The sequence below is a fragment of the Zea mays genome, chromosome 2 (genome assembly GCF_902167145.1).
Source record: "Zea mays cultivar B73 chromosome 2, Zm-B73-REFERENCE-NAM-5.0, whole genome shotgun sequence".
Classification (NCBI taxonomy): Eukaryota; Viridiplantae; Streptophyta; class Magnoliopsida; order Poales; family Poaceae; genus Zea; species Zea mays.
The window spans coordinates 73,609,856-73,624,088 of NC_050097.1; the positions used below are offsets into that span (position 1 = coordinate 73,609,856).

Below are 14,233 nucleotides of genomic sequence, written 5' to 3' on the forward strand. Positions count from 1 at the left end.
GCTCCACTGGCCGGTCTACGGTGGCAGAGGGATTGGGCGGCCGCGGACTCGCTGCGCACGGGCAAACGGCGACGAGCTAGACTCCGGTGAGGTTTGAGGGTGCGCGGAAGGGTACAATCTAAGTCTGGGAGGGTTTTATAAGCGCGGGCGCGGGCCATGGCGCTGGCTTGGCTCGTGCGCGGCGCTGGGCATGCGGGGGCGCGCGTGAGCGTGCTCTGGCGCGGGCAGAAGGCGTCGAACACGTGGAGGTGTGTTTCTTCCATTGTTCAAACGTCTCCAGAGATCGCAAACGTGCGAATCTTGCCATGAATCTGGCGCAGACCTCTTCCTGGCACCTAGGGCTATCTCACATGTGTGAGTTCCAATGGAGGATACGCCCTAGATCAGGAGATAGACGGGCGCCAAATCTGGCTTGTCTCACTGCCCACATTGCGACAAAACTGATGTCAAGAGCTGTCAAACGTCCGAGTCTCGGCTTCCACTTTTTCCAGGGGGTGCCTTAAGTGGTATACCACATTTTTGGTATAGAACCCAAGTGGTTTTGGCGCCATCTTCAAAGTGAACACGGTTGAACTTTAACTTAGGGTTAGAATTTGACTTAGAGGGAAATAGAGAGCTCTAGCTCTCTCTCCACTTGGAGATTTGAATTGGGGTTTCTCCAGGGGCCTTTTTGCAATATTTCCCTCCCCTAATTGATGGTTACTAGGTTAGTTAAGGTTTGGGTAAAATTTACTCATGCTTTGCACACTTGTTCACTCTCTTTCCCTTCTTACCTAGGGTTTTGGGAGATAGGGTTTAGGAGAGGTCTAGGGTTCTTCTCCCCTCTTATCCAAGGTAGTAAGTGTGCAAGGATTAGAGTAATGCTTCTTATGTCATTGGCAACTTTATTAGCACTTGATCTCCAAGTTCTTATGTGTTGCCCTAAGCCTTTACCCCCTTGTGATCACAGCTTCTAGTGCCAAGGTGGGCTCTAGCCAAGGTAACACCTGGGGTGTTACATGACGCAGATAGGGCTGTTCCTGCTCCTGAAGAAAACGAAGTTGTGATCTACCGAAGCTTCTTCAAAGCTGGGCTTCGATTTCCGTTGAGCAGATTTGTTGTTGATGTTTTGAAGACATATCCGATTTTCCTTCACCAGATCACACCCAAAGCAATTATTAGAATGGGGATCTTCGTTTGGGCTGTGAGAAGTCAAGGTCTGGAGCCAAGTGAAAAATGCTTTTGCAGTATGCATGAACTGTGCTATGAAACGAAACCCTGGGGTAAAGAACAGTACCATAACAATTTTGGTTGCTACAACTTCGTTGCTCGTTCTGGCTCAAGCTACCCGGTGCCAACTTTTTGGAAGAGGTGGCCCGGGGCCTAGATGGAAGAATGGTTCTATGTAAAAAATGATTTGAAGGCGAGAGAAGATATTAAAGAGATCATCATGCGCCCCATTTGGTCCCGCTTCGGGCTTCGAAAACCGAAGGTAGAGATTGATGAGGCAGCCGAAGCATGCCAACGGGCCTTCAACACAGTCTGTTCTTTTATTGGGACAAGGGACTTAGTCCAAGAACATGTAGCCTACAGGATATGGCCACTGATAGACAGCTGGGAAATTCCAAAGGAGACCATCAGCAACCCTAGCGAAGGTGGTTTAGTTCGATTGAAATATACCTTCAGGTTTGGAGACCAATTTATCAAACCAGACGATGACTGGCTAAAATGTGTTGAAAATACTAGTGATGAACTACTTAGAGCATACTCCAAGTCTGAAGATAATGCACTATCTGCAACCTTCGGGAGCCGAAAAAAGAAAAGGCTAAATAGAGTTTTTGATGCTATTGGATTTGTGTATCCTGATTATCGCTACCCGCCGCGGGGGCAAAAAAGAAAGGGTGCAACTTCTGGGAAGGCTGCTGCTTCGGCTGCTCCAAGCGAGTCCGCACCGAAGAGGAAAAAATTGAAGGTCCTTACTCACCGACCGCGCTACATTGAAGCGGCCATAGTGCCTGAATTTGACGGTGAGACCTCTTCAGCTATTGAAGCCAAAGGACTTGCTCTTACGCAGAGGATTGAAGAGCCGGCTGCAATGCCGAAGATTGACAAAATTGAAGAATCGAGAATCGAAGGGGCAAAAACATTAGAAGTTCTAAGCCCTTCGGCAGGAGTGGAGGTGCCGAAGACACAAAAAGGTCTAGCAACGACCCCCAAGAGAAAAAGGATGGCTAGTGTCCTAGATGTGCTGGAGACAATAAAAGCTTCAAGCTCTACTCTAGGAAAAATTGCCAAGGCTTCGAAAGCGCAAATCGAAACCGAGACAAAGCTGACCGAAGCCGAAGCTACAATGAGCTAGGCCAACGCCGAAGCTGGGCCTTCAGAGTCCGCCACGGAGAAATCCTTGGAAACCGGAGAAAAGGCAGCGGAAGAAGAAGCTATAGAACAGATTCTGCCTGAAAAAGCTGCCACTCCTACTCTCGAAGCGCCTTCCAAAGTTCTTGATTATATTATTCGACACGCTTCGGGAAAAAGATTATCTGAAGAAGAAATTTTTGAAGCTAAACACTACGCCCGAGAACTGAAGTACCCGAAAGGGGCCTTAGTGTTCAATGGCACAGATGAAGATGACTTCTTGTATTGCCTCCCAGACAACAAAGAATTATCTGTCTGCCGGGAGATGACCAGAAGTATGGGCTTTCCGAAGCTCGAAGTTGGCCTTTGTGCCATGACGAAGGACGATCTCGCAGATAGCCTTGCATACAATAGTCTGAAGGTACGAAAATTGTGAATTTGGAATTTTATGAATTTTGAATTAGTCTTTTGTTCTTATATTGATCCATTCATTCTTTCGTGTAGGGCTTAATACTTAGCAACGCCTTAAGGGCGCAAAAGAATGCCGAAGACGAGAGTTGCACTATTGCTCTCAATAACCTTCGAACAGACGTTATTAAGCTGAGGAACGAAGCTTTGGGAAAAGACAAAATTCTTCTTACATTGGTGGACAAAGTAAAGGGGGATGAAGCTAACTTCAAAACCCAATCTGAAGCCCAAAAAATTGAGATTGAGGACCTTCGGAAGCAACTAGCCGAAGCTAAAGAGAAATGTGCGGTCGTAGAAGCTAAACGAGGAATTAGCGAATAGTGGACAAATCATTTAGAGAAAAACGTTGAAGAACTTCGCATATCTAAGGAAAGATGCTTTGAAAAATCTATGGACTGCGTGAAAAAGATAAAAACTAGCTTCGCCAACATTGGCGCATATTCAAGCAAGGACAACTTCATAAGAGGCGATCCTGAGGGCCCAATTGAGTGGATCAGCAGCGAAGCCAAAGCTTTTGAGGAAATTTTGAGTGACCGTGGGGATGTCTGTGCCTTCTCTGGTGCAAGAGGGGTTGCAGCTATTTTGGAGAAAGCAGGGTGCGAACATGTTAAAACTTTGGCCCAAGCCGAAGCTGCTTTCTCTGTTGACGATACGAAGGACCCCTCGGCCGAAGCAAGCTTAATAGGCGGAAAAATTTTCATTGATGTCTGGAAAAATGGCGGCCGAGGGATGGCCCATGAAATAATAAAGAAAAGCGAAAAAGATACTCATGACGCTAGAGAAGCAACGAAAACAGCTGAAAAAACTGCAGAACTCGAAAGACGGATAGGTATTACTTAATGGCTTTTAACTTTGTTATTTATTTTTGTGACTTCGAACTGATTTACGTTTTCTACCGCAGCTGAACTATCTCCTCCCCCAAAGCCCTTTGAGTCATTAGCCGACCCAGAGGCAAAGGAATCAGCAGAAACTATTGTAGACGAAGTCGTTACCCAACTGCTGACCGAAGCTGCAGATAAAGTTTTGAAGGAAGACGAGTAGCTATTGTAAAAACATTGCTAGAATATTAATGTAACATTTGCTGGACCATGCTTGTAATATTTGGTGCTCATGGGTTTTGAATGTAAAAGGAGAATTATATAAAATGTAAGAAATAACACGAATAATCATGTAATATTATCAGCTTATTTCTGTTTTATTACCATGGACAAATGGAAATGAATCAAATTATAAGTGTACCTTTGGCTTGATGGAAGGTAAAAGTACAAGTGTGATGCACCAGCAAATACAAGTCAGCGTGAACAGTACGGGAGCACTGTTCATCTATTTATAGGCACAGGACGCAACCCATGTAAAATTACACCCATGCCCTTTACATTTGCTAATGACTCTATAGTGATCCATCGAGGTCTAAATAGCCTTTTCCCTTTTAAGTCGGTTTCCTTTTCTGCTGTCATGCCGAAGCTCCCTTGCGCGTAGCTTCGGCGCTGCATCAACCTTCGTATCTTTTGTGCTTCTCCTACTGTGGTTCTGATTCGAATCCGAAGGTACCTGTTCATGTATTACAACTCCGGAAACGTTGTTAAATCATGTTTTTGAGGACCTTCGGAAGACGAAGGCCCCCAACAGCCATACACATGAAAACTGCGGGTCCACTGCAATCTTTGCCTATCCTGACTTGGAAATGGGAGGACATTAGCATGGACTTCATTGTGGGGTTACCCAGGACAACAAAAGGGTTTGATTCCATCTGGGTTATCGTTGATCGACTTACCAAGATCACCCACTTTCTTCCAGTCAAGGTAAAGTATACAGTGGCCACATATGCGGAACTATATATTGCATGTATTCTCAGTTTGCACGGTATTCCGAAGACAATAGTGTCGGATCGTGGACCGCAATTCGTATCCAAATTCTACGAGGTACTCCACAAAGCTATGGGTACTAAGTTGCTCCACAGTTTGGCCTATCACCCTCAAACCAGTGGGCAGACTGAAAGAGTAAATCAAATACTCGAGGACATGTTACGGCCATGTGTTCTAGAATTTCCGCAGAAACGGGATGACTGTTTACCATTGGCAGAATTCTCATATAACAATAGTTATTAAGAAAGTATCAAGATGGCACTCTTTGAAGATTTATATGGACGACGGTGCCGTACTCCATTAAATTGGTCTGAACCAGGAGAAAGGTGGTTCTTCAGACCTGATATGGTTAAAGAAATGGAAGAAAAAGTTCAACGAATTATACATAATTTGAAAGAAGCACAAGCTTGACAAAAGAGTTATGCAGACAAACGACACCAACCCTTGTACTTTCAAGTTGAAGATTATGTCTACCTGAAAGTATCACCAATGAAGGGTGTATCTCGTTTTGGTGTAAAAGGAAAGCTTGCACCCCGGTACATTGGTCTATTTCCCATTCTTGAACAATGTGGGCCAGTGGCATACCGACTCTAACTACCCGAAACATTGTCTGCAGTGCACAATGTGTTCCATGTATCCTAATTGAAGAAGTGCCTTCGGGTTCCAGATCGAACCATTGAAGTGATGGATGTTACCTTAGAACCAGACTTAACATATTCAGAATATCCTATTCGAGTCCTGGATCAAAAGGACAGGGTTACCCAAAGAAGAAATCTCAAATTTTATAAGATACAATGGAACCAACACACAGAAGATGAAGCTACATGGGAAACCCAAGACTTTTTAGAAAAGAATTTCCCAGGCTTTTTAGCTTCATGTAAATTGTGAGATATGTACAATTGTTGTAAAAGAGGAGTAGACCCCATACCACCCCTGTCTTGTACAAGAAATAAGGAAATAAAAATATGTCGTGTTTCCTTTTCCACTACTTGTCCTAGGACTTTTAAATCTCGGGACGAGATTCTTTTATGGGGGGAAGGATGTAACACCTCTGGTGTTATTGTCACTAAAACTTGAGCATAACATCATGAGCATTAGCATATCATGTGTTTGTAACACTTAGAGTGCATTCACTAGGCAAAAATTTCAAACAAGTTGTATTGGTGTGATTTGATATGTGTGAAACCCTAGGATAGAGTACTTAACCCTAAACTAGGCTTATGAGTGAAAATGAAGCCTACATAAGTTAAAATCTCAAAACTCATTAGAAATGGTCATAAGATATCACCATTAATGGACTTGGAAAGCACCAAAACCCTGAAGTGTTGAATTGGTTTGAAGTCTGGCCGTCAGACTAAGACTCTATGATATTCAGAGAAAGCAGTGTATTGGATCAACTTTGGGACCATGTGGAGCTTGATTTAATGGATGTTTAACTAAAACCCGTCTGACAAAGTTAGGGCTGGTTTGTTAAACTACAATTTTGATGAAGAATGTTGATCTGGTCACCACACGAAATTTGGAGCAAATTGCCCCCAAATAGGCTATGTCAAACTGACTGAATGGGCAGCGCGGTGGTACAGTGTTCGGATCAGATCGCCAAGTGCAGGTACCTCACCGCCGGTGACCTTGCACGCGGATTCGTGCTATCGCCCCTATTCACGCCCGAATTAAACACGGATAACGATCCCGGGTGAAAAATCTATCGCTGAGGATGAGCTTGGAGCACTGTTGCGTTCGGTCACTCATCCACCGCACCAGCGACGTGGCCAACCGGCCGTCGTCGAGGTAAGCATCGTCGCTGTGATCGTGCCATGACCATGACCCTTTAACCACGTCGCTACTAGCCGCAACAGCTCGCCAATGACCGTCGTAGCCCTCAGCCAGTGAGTGCCATGGTTAACCACACCGGTGACTCATCTCTTCTTCTCGGCCGCCAACGCAATCCTTTCGAATTGGACACCACCGCTCACTGACTCTATAAATTGAGTACGCCATGAGCTCCATAAAGTAATTACCCAGCCAAAGCACCAGCATTTGCCTCCAATTGTTCACCAGAGCCTCCGAATTGCTCACTTCCCCCAAATCGGTTCTCCGCCGCCGTGAAAGACTCTCACCATGGCCAGCGAGTTACAGGTCCATTCCCACTCTCTTTTCCTTTGTTTCAGTGCTCTGATATGTCCTTGAAGCTCATCGGCCCAACCAATTGTACTAGACCAGGGTAGATCGTCGGGAACGCTCCATGCTGTCCAGTAATCGCGCTGTCACCGTGGGCAGTGTGATTTAGAACTCAAATCTTGCAATTAAGTGAGGGGAAATGGCCGTTTAGGGTTGAATTTGGTGTCCAGCAAAGGGAAGGGCTAGCTGTTACTTATTCTGACCAGTACAAGCTCGCCGGAGCTCGACCTGTCGCTGTTCGCTGTCGAGGATCGCGGGTTGTAAAGAAAAAGAAGAAGAAGGGCCTATCTGCATTGGTCAGTGACTCAAACAAATAGTGCACAGGGTTCTTCGCTAGTTATTCGAATTGCTGAGGGCCTTGGTGCAAACCCGCCATGTGGGCACGCGCGCGTGGAGGCATTTTGCCTATCGAGGGCTGGCTCGGGCCAGATTAAGCCCAACACTGTTGATCTTTTTCCTTTTTCTTTTTCTACCAGACTTAGAAAATCCATAGAAAATTCTAGGAAAATACTAAAAATGTGAGACCAATTTTGTTAGGCTCCTAAACTTCTATAGTATTTAATAAAAATGATTTCAAGATTTTTTGTCCAAACCAGAAATTATGAAATATTTAAAATAGCTAAATCCTATACTCCTAAAATTTTAGAAATTAATTAGTAACTCCAAAAATCACCCAACTTTTTGGATAAGCTTAAAATGATATTTAGAAACCTTGGGTAAAGTTTGGCATAATTTGGGCAATGTTTGGTACCTAAACCCCAAAACCCTAGACTTCTAAGTAGTGCCTACCCTATGAACTAAAATACTGACTCCACAAACCCTAGTTTTCTGGAGTACCGTGAAGGAAAATTGTATTCAAGACTTAATACGATGTATCTTTATTATTATTGCATTTTTATAAGCATCACATGAGCATTCATGGTTATATATGATATATATAGAGAACGAGGAAGAAGTAGTGGTTGAAGAAGAAGAAGTTGCAGCACCACCACCTGAAGACCCACCTGCCAGGAACTGCTTTTATTTTGATATTTGAGGAGCAGAGCCCGACTCTCCTATAACACAAGGCAAGCCCCGGTGCATTTGCTACCTCCTTGCTATTTTAAAATATTTCTCACTTGCTTGATGCATTATGTGATAGGAGTTGTGTGCTAAACAATTGATGCATTTCCTTCCTTGGAAAATTGGTTACTTTTCCTTGATCACATGTTTTATGAAAAGGTTTTTCTGATGCTTAGTCTTGCTCTAGAAAAACAAAATGTTTTGTTTTAACAAAAGATAATGCTTCAAGTGGGATGGGAAGATTTTCAAAAATAAAACTGGATGGTGGATCCGTCATGGCCGTGATGGGTTCAACATCGGAAAAGATGTACCTCTGTCAGGTACCAAACTTTGGGTTTGAAATGATAAAGCTGACACCGGGCGGGTGACTTGCACGAGAAGAGAGTCTCGGTGTAGTGTCTCCGTCTGTGACGATTAAGGACCGTGTCGATGTAGGCTTGCTGATCGAGGACCTTTTAACTGGTCACATGCCTCATCATGGGTAAGGTTTGCCTCGGGCAGACTAATACTAGAATAAGAAAACATGCAATGGGAATGGAGAGATGGCAAGGGTAGCGTGTACCCTCCGTGGCAAGAGGCTGGACGATGGTGTATCTGTGCTCTCGGTTGGCGTGAACCTGATCTGGTCTTAAGAACCCAGTGGTGAGTTGACATATGCAAGGGTTAAGTGCTACATATGTCGTGTGATTGGAGATCCCCAGCTGGGTATTAATCGATTCGGATCACCGTTACTTCTCGGACATGAAGACTTGGTCACTTCCCTACACGTAGCAATCCAGTGAACTAAAGGGATGATGAGAAGCCGGCTAGTATAGGTCAAGTGCTTGAACTAGGGTAGAAAGAACTCTAAATTCAGGTAATGACTTAACTTGCTAATAAAACTGGATTTTTAAGGATCCACTATTAGTAAGCATTTTTGCAAACAGAGTCTTGATTCTTGATTCAGCCTTACCTTGACTCCCTCAAGCCAACATATCCTTGAGAGTCTTTTATTTTGACGAGTAAGACTTGCGAAAGTACACTTCGTACTTAGGGTTTTCGAACCCATGTTGTTGTAGGTGAGGAAGCAGCAAACTTTTGTTGCTTTTGTTCTAAGGTGGTGCCATAGGAACAATCTCAAGAGTGAAGCCTCGGGAGGATGTCATCCTCCTTAAAAACTTTATACTTTTAAGCGGGAGGGGTTTTTGCCTCCCGAGTTTGTAATAATATTACTTTTGCACTTATATATTACTGGTCTGTAATAACAACACTCTTTCTATATTTTAATGTAAATTAAGTTACTGTAATTGCTTCCGCTTATTCGTTCCTCCGATGTGTTGTAATATCTACGTGACGGGTGAAACGCTCTTGGGAAAGGTAAAGAATGCAGATACCGAACTTATCAAGTGATCAGGTGCATCTACAGGGCTGTCTAAGGTCCGCTTGACGAGGACAACTGTAGGTGGGCCTAATGACTTGGAAGGTTCCGTCACACAGTCTAGAAGGGTTCTAAGGGTCCCAAGTTGGGTGGTGGTGGGAAGCATTATTTTCATTTTATTTGTGCTATTTTTTGATCCAACGTTGTGATTTTACTACCTCGATGCTCGAGTTGGTTTGCGTCGACATGTAATTAGTCGAATTAGTGGAAAATGTGTATAAGTTTACCTTTTTTAATGTAGAAGATAGATTCATTTTTTGAGCTTCTAATGCTGTGTAGTTGCACCTCTGCATTCCTGCAACTGCACTTTGGATTTCTCTGTCTGCTTGCATTTGAAAAAAGAAACAAAATCCAAATGCTTTGCATTCTATCATTTTATCGATATATTGGTTTCACCTCTGAATTCCTATAACTGCACTTTGGACTTGGAGATCAATCATTTAGTCAAACCAGTGGTGGTTAATTGTAATCTACTGCTAGATGATAGAATTTGGACTTTTAAGCATCAGATGAATTACTAGGACAATTTTATATTGTCTCTAAAAGTTTATCAAATATCTATGTGTCGTAGCAACGCACGGGTATATACCTAGTAAATCATTAGGGACTAGCTAGTATTTTCCTCTTCGGCTCAGCATCATGCTTGATCTTTGACACCACTTTAGGCTGAAGCTGTCACTCTTCGGCTATAGCTTCGGCGTTCATTGTTGTCATTTTCGGGCTATATCTTCGTCTTAAAGACCTTCGACAGAGGAGAAAGCTCCCATCATGAACCTTAGATTGTGACGAAGCTCCTGTAATAACCAACATTTTGCTAGAAGCGAATGGTTAGTCGTGTTTTTGAGGACCTTTGGAAGAGGAAGGCCCCCAACTATATATATATCATGGATGCAAAGAAATATGCTCATCTATATGATTATCTCTAGGGCATATTTCTAACAATAAGGACATCAATAGGCTTCAAGAATGTTCACCTTAACATGTGTGCTAAGGCTCTAAATGACTATTTCAAGATGAAGCTCACTGGAGAACAAGTGAAGAACCATTTGAGGACATGGAAGAGAAGATATGCGAAGATAAACAGACTTAGGAAGTTAAGTGTTGCTTCTTGGAATGAGGATAACTACATGATCACTCTTGATCATGAACATTATGCAAAACTATGTGCAGGTACCATTACTTTTACATGTACTGTTACTATATGTCAGCATATATTATCAGTCATGAAGAGTGTGGTTGGGTAGTGTTATAAGGATATTCAGTTTTGTATTGGCAACATAATTTCCATATGGTTGCTCATATCTTGTTTGGCTAACTACAACTTTAATTGGGAATTACAACTTAAGATGCTTTGTTTATGCTTTAGACCAGAAGTAATGATGATTGTGGTAGTGATTTAATGAAGGCATCCTTCAAAAAAAAGATCTAACTAGCTCATCTTTGTCTGTTTGTGCTTCGATCCACTTTTTACATGTTGAAATCTGACAACACTTCATTACTTTTACATGTTGAAATTTTATTTACCAAAGAACATGTTGCTTTTACATGCATGATCACAAATCTGATGCTGAGTTTTAAACAAGCCTCTAGAGAACTATAAGGAAATGGTCACTATCTTTGGAAAGAGTATGGCTACAGGGAAGTATGCAAAAGGATCAAATGAAGCTCTAGGAACTAAAGATGAAAATAGTATGGCTGAAATAGAGATCGATGAGGGAGATGGCAATGATGTTCATAGTCCTACTGATGATATTGGGACTTTCATCCTTAGCTCCTAGACCTAGGAAGAAGGCAAAGATTACTGGTAATGAAGAGGCGGGGCTAATTGGAGCATTCAAAGATGGTGCTGAAAGGCTTGCAATAGCTATTGAGAAGGCCGGTTCAGATGACCTACCACCTGACTTACTTCAAACATTGCAAAGTATTCTAGGTTTTGATGACTCACACAAGGCCTTTTACTTTGCATATCTAGTGAAAAATCCTAGACTGGCAAGGCAATTCCCTACTCTCCCATTGACATATCAGATAAGTTTGTTTGTTCAGTTCGCACTACACCAAAATAGTGAACTTCCTAGAGCCTAAACCCTAGGAAGTTAGCCCTAAACTCTAGGAAGTTAGCTAAGCTCTCAGAAGTAAAGCCATCCCGTCGGAAGTTTGGCTCTCGAAAAAATTTTGTCGGAAGTTAGCTTAACTTCCTAGAGCCCTCTAGGAAGTTAGCTAACTTCCTACAGCCAAAGGAGCCTCTCGGAAGTTAGTAGGTTCTCAGAAGTTAGTAGCTTCACGCCGTCAGCGCCGTCAGCTGACTAACTTCCTACGACTAACTTCCTACGGCCGACTGTAGCCCCTAGGAAGTTAGACAGCCCAATTGGCCTGTACGAAGTTGATTTGACCAGCATTACAAATGTTGTTTATTTTTATTTTACACCACATTTCACAACATAACAAATATATCAACAGCTATATAGCACAACATATTTTCACATAAAACATCTTACACACAATCACATAACAATATTTAAATCCATAGTCTCATCAATTACATTACAAAAGTCTCATCCATAGTCATAATAAGACACATCTCATTCAGTACTAATAAGAGATAATATCTCATACATAATCATAATAAAAGTCTCAAGTATCAGAACACATAACATGGAAGCTCAAGATCGCCGATCACCATCGGGGTACAGTGACGAGTGATGGTCGATACCTCCACTAGCGAAGAGGGTTTCGACAAAGTCTAACCCGTCTTCTCGTTCATGCGTCGGCAAGGTAGCTGGAGGGGTCTAATATACATGTACAAATGATATTTGCTGAGTTACATCATAATATAACTAACAACAAGTAAATGATGATGAATTTGCATACCTGATGTTTGGTAGGTGGAGATGTAGGTGTAGGTGGAGGTGAAGACCAAGAATAATGAACGGGAGGTCATGGTGGTGGGGGGGCACCGGAACGTGTATCCCTTGGGCACGTGCTAGTTGCTACAAAATTGTCGAACTAATTCTTGTGAATTGGCTTTACCACTCTGAAACCATTCTATTCATCAAAACTGATTCAAAGCAACAACAGAATGAAGGTAACCCCGCTAACCACCAACGGCAATTAGATTTGACCTCAAATAAAATCAGTTCACAACATAGTTGGATCTGTCAACCCACATCATCTAGTTCTCAAGAATCACTAACTCCACAAAACAAAACGAACTAAGTATCACATTAAGCAGCACAAAAATAAGGAGACAAAAGAAAGCACACATGTTAAATAAAGGCTCAGATAAACAATGGGTAGAAAGTTTGCTTGTCGGCCCAAAGAGAGAAAATCCCTCATTCAGAGTGGTGCATGACTTTGCATCATCATTGCCCTTACAACCTAGCTTTCCGCTGCTTTCCTCTGCATCCCAGAAAGAAAAAGGAACAACATAAGAGATAACAGATAAAAAATCAAGCAGTGACACACGATGGCAATCAAAATATAGGACACAAAAGAGAAAACAGATCCAAATAAAACAATAGAAACACATGCAGAATAAAATGACGACTTGGCTGGCTCAGGCAGACAGACATGGCGACGTGCCGAGGCAACCTTAGCTGTTGTGGCAACAAAGACAGGGTAGGACTGAATAACAATTAAACATACATGAGTGTATTGACTACCTAGTAAAGCAGAATTCAAACAAGACAAACCATGTATATAATACAGTTTGCTTGCCCATATCAATGTGTCAACAAATTTTCAAATCCGTAACATAGTTTAAAACTGTTCAACAACCTAGCGAAAGATAGATACAGAATCGCCTAAATAGAAAAGCATATAATGCAGGGCCCAATACAATTACACAATAATCAAACAGAACTATCTCAAACTCCAAACATTTGCCACGCGAGAGAACACAAATTTAAAAGACACAAATAATGAATGTTGTGGTCATTGGAGGCAAGGCTGTGAGGAAGCGATTGATGAGACACCCATCAGTCAAAGTACAGCCTCGTACTATGAGACCACTGCATTTGCTCTAGGGCCCCAACATCCGAGCACCCCGCAGAGAAACTGCGGGTATTTCGAAGCTAAAAGGAGAGCTTCCCCCAAATGGCATGGAACCCTTAGACATAAACAATAGAAGCATCAAATACAGAGCAACCTAATACCACAGCTGCAAATTTGCGTGCCAGGTTATCATGCATACCATGCCATTAAAGGGAACATCACATTGTCCTTAATCATAAGACATTTACATTACCCTTATAAACACTAGGTAAACATGTCTACTAAAGCTCCTTCATATTACTAAGTTCACCATACTCAGAAAAGAAACTCCAAACAAGCACCTTAATCCTTTCTGATTTTTGGACAGCAGAACAGCAACTATTCGTTTAGCTCATAACTCATAAGATATTCATCTAAAAATAGTAAACTAGGACTTTCTAAAAATCTTATAAAGTCTTCTACATCTTTTGTATTACAATAAGAACAAGATTCGACCTTTAGAAAGGTCAAATAGTGCTAAACATAAATTCTGTCCAGATTTGGACATAATTCGACTACTTACTTCAAAAATCCATAACTGGAGTTTCAGGCATCCAAATCAGGTGATCCTATACTTTTTAGAAAGCTAATAGAATTGTCTACAATTCATTTATAAACATCCCAGGTTAATTCAATATATATCAAGGTCAGAAAACATGAGAAAGACTCTACTGTCCAAATTTGGACATATTAAGAGATCGCACTTCAAATAGATGTAACTTAACTTATAGATCACCAAAAAGGGTGATCCAAGACTTTTTGGAAAGCTTAAGAAAAGTACTATAATTCTTCTATAATTACTAAGGGCTGATTGTCAGTTTAGCTTAGCCAAACAGTCCAATTTTCGAAACATGTATAGAATTTGGACAGATTCTGAAAC

At 42.1% G+C, this 14,233-nt stretch overlaps 1 non-coding gene and 1 pseudogene across 1 annotated transcript; one reads left to right on the forward strand and one right to left on the reverse strand.

The window, feature by feature from the left end:
• Window positions 1-6,381: 6,381 nt before the first annotated feature.
• On the forward strand, window positions 6,382-12,247 carry LOC118476240 (uncharacterized; annotated as a pseudogene).
• Window positions 12,248-12,595: 348 nt separating this feature from the next.
• LOC111591026 (small nucleolar RNA Z221/R21b) lies at window positions 12,596-12,692 on the reverse strand. The gene has a single exon (XR_004856790.1). It is a non-coding gene; the product is annotated as a small nucleolar RNA Z221/R21b (small nucleolar RNA).
• Between the last annotated feature and the right edge of the window lie 1,541 nt (window positions 12,693-14,233).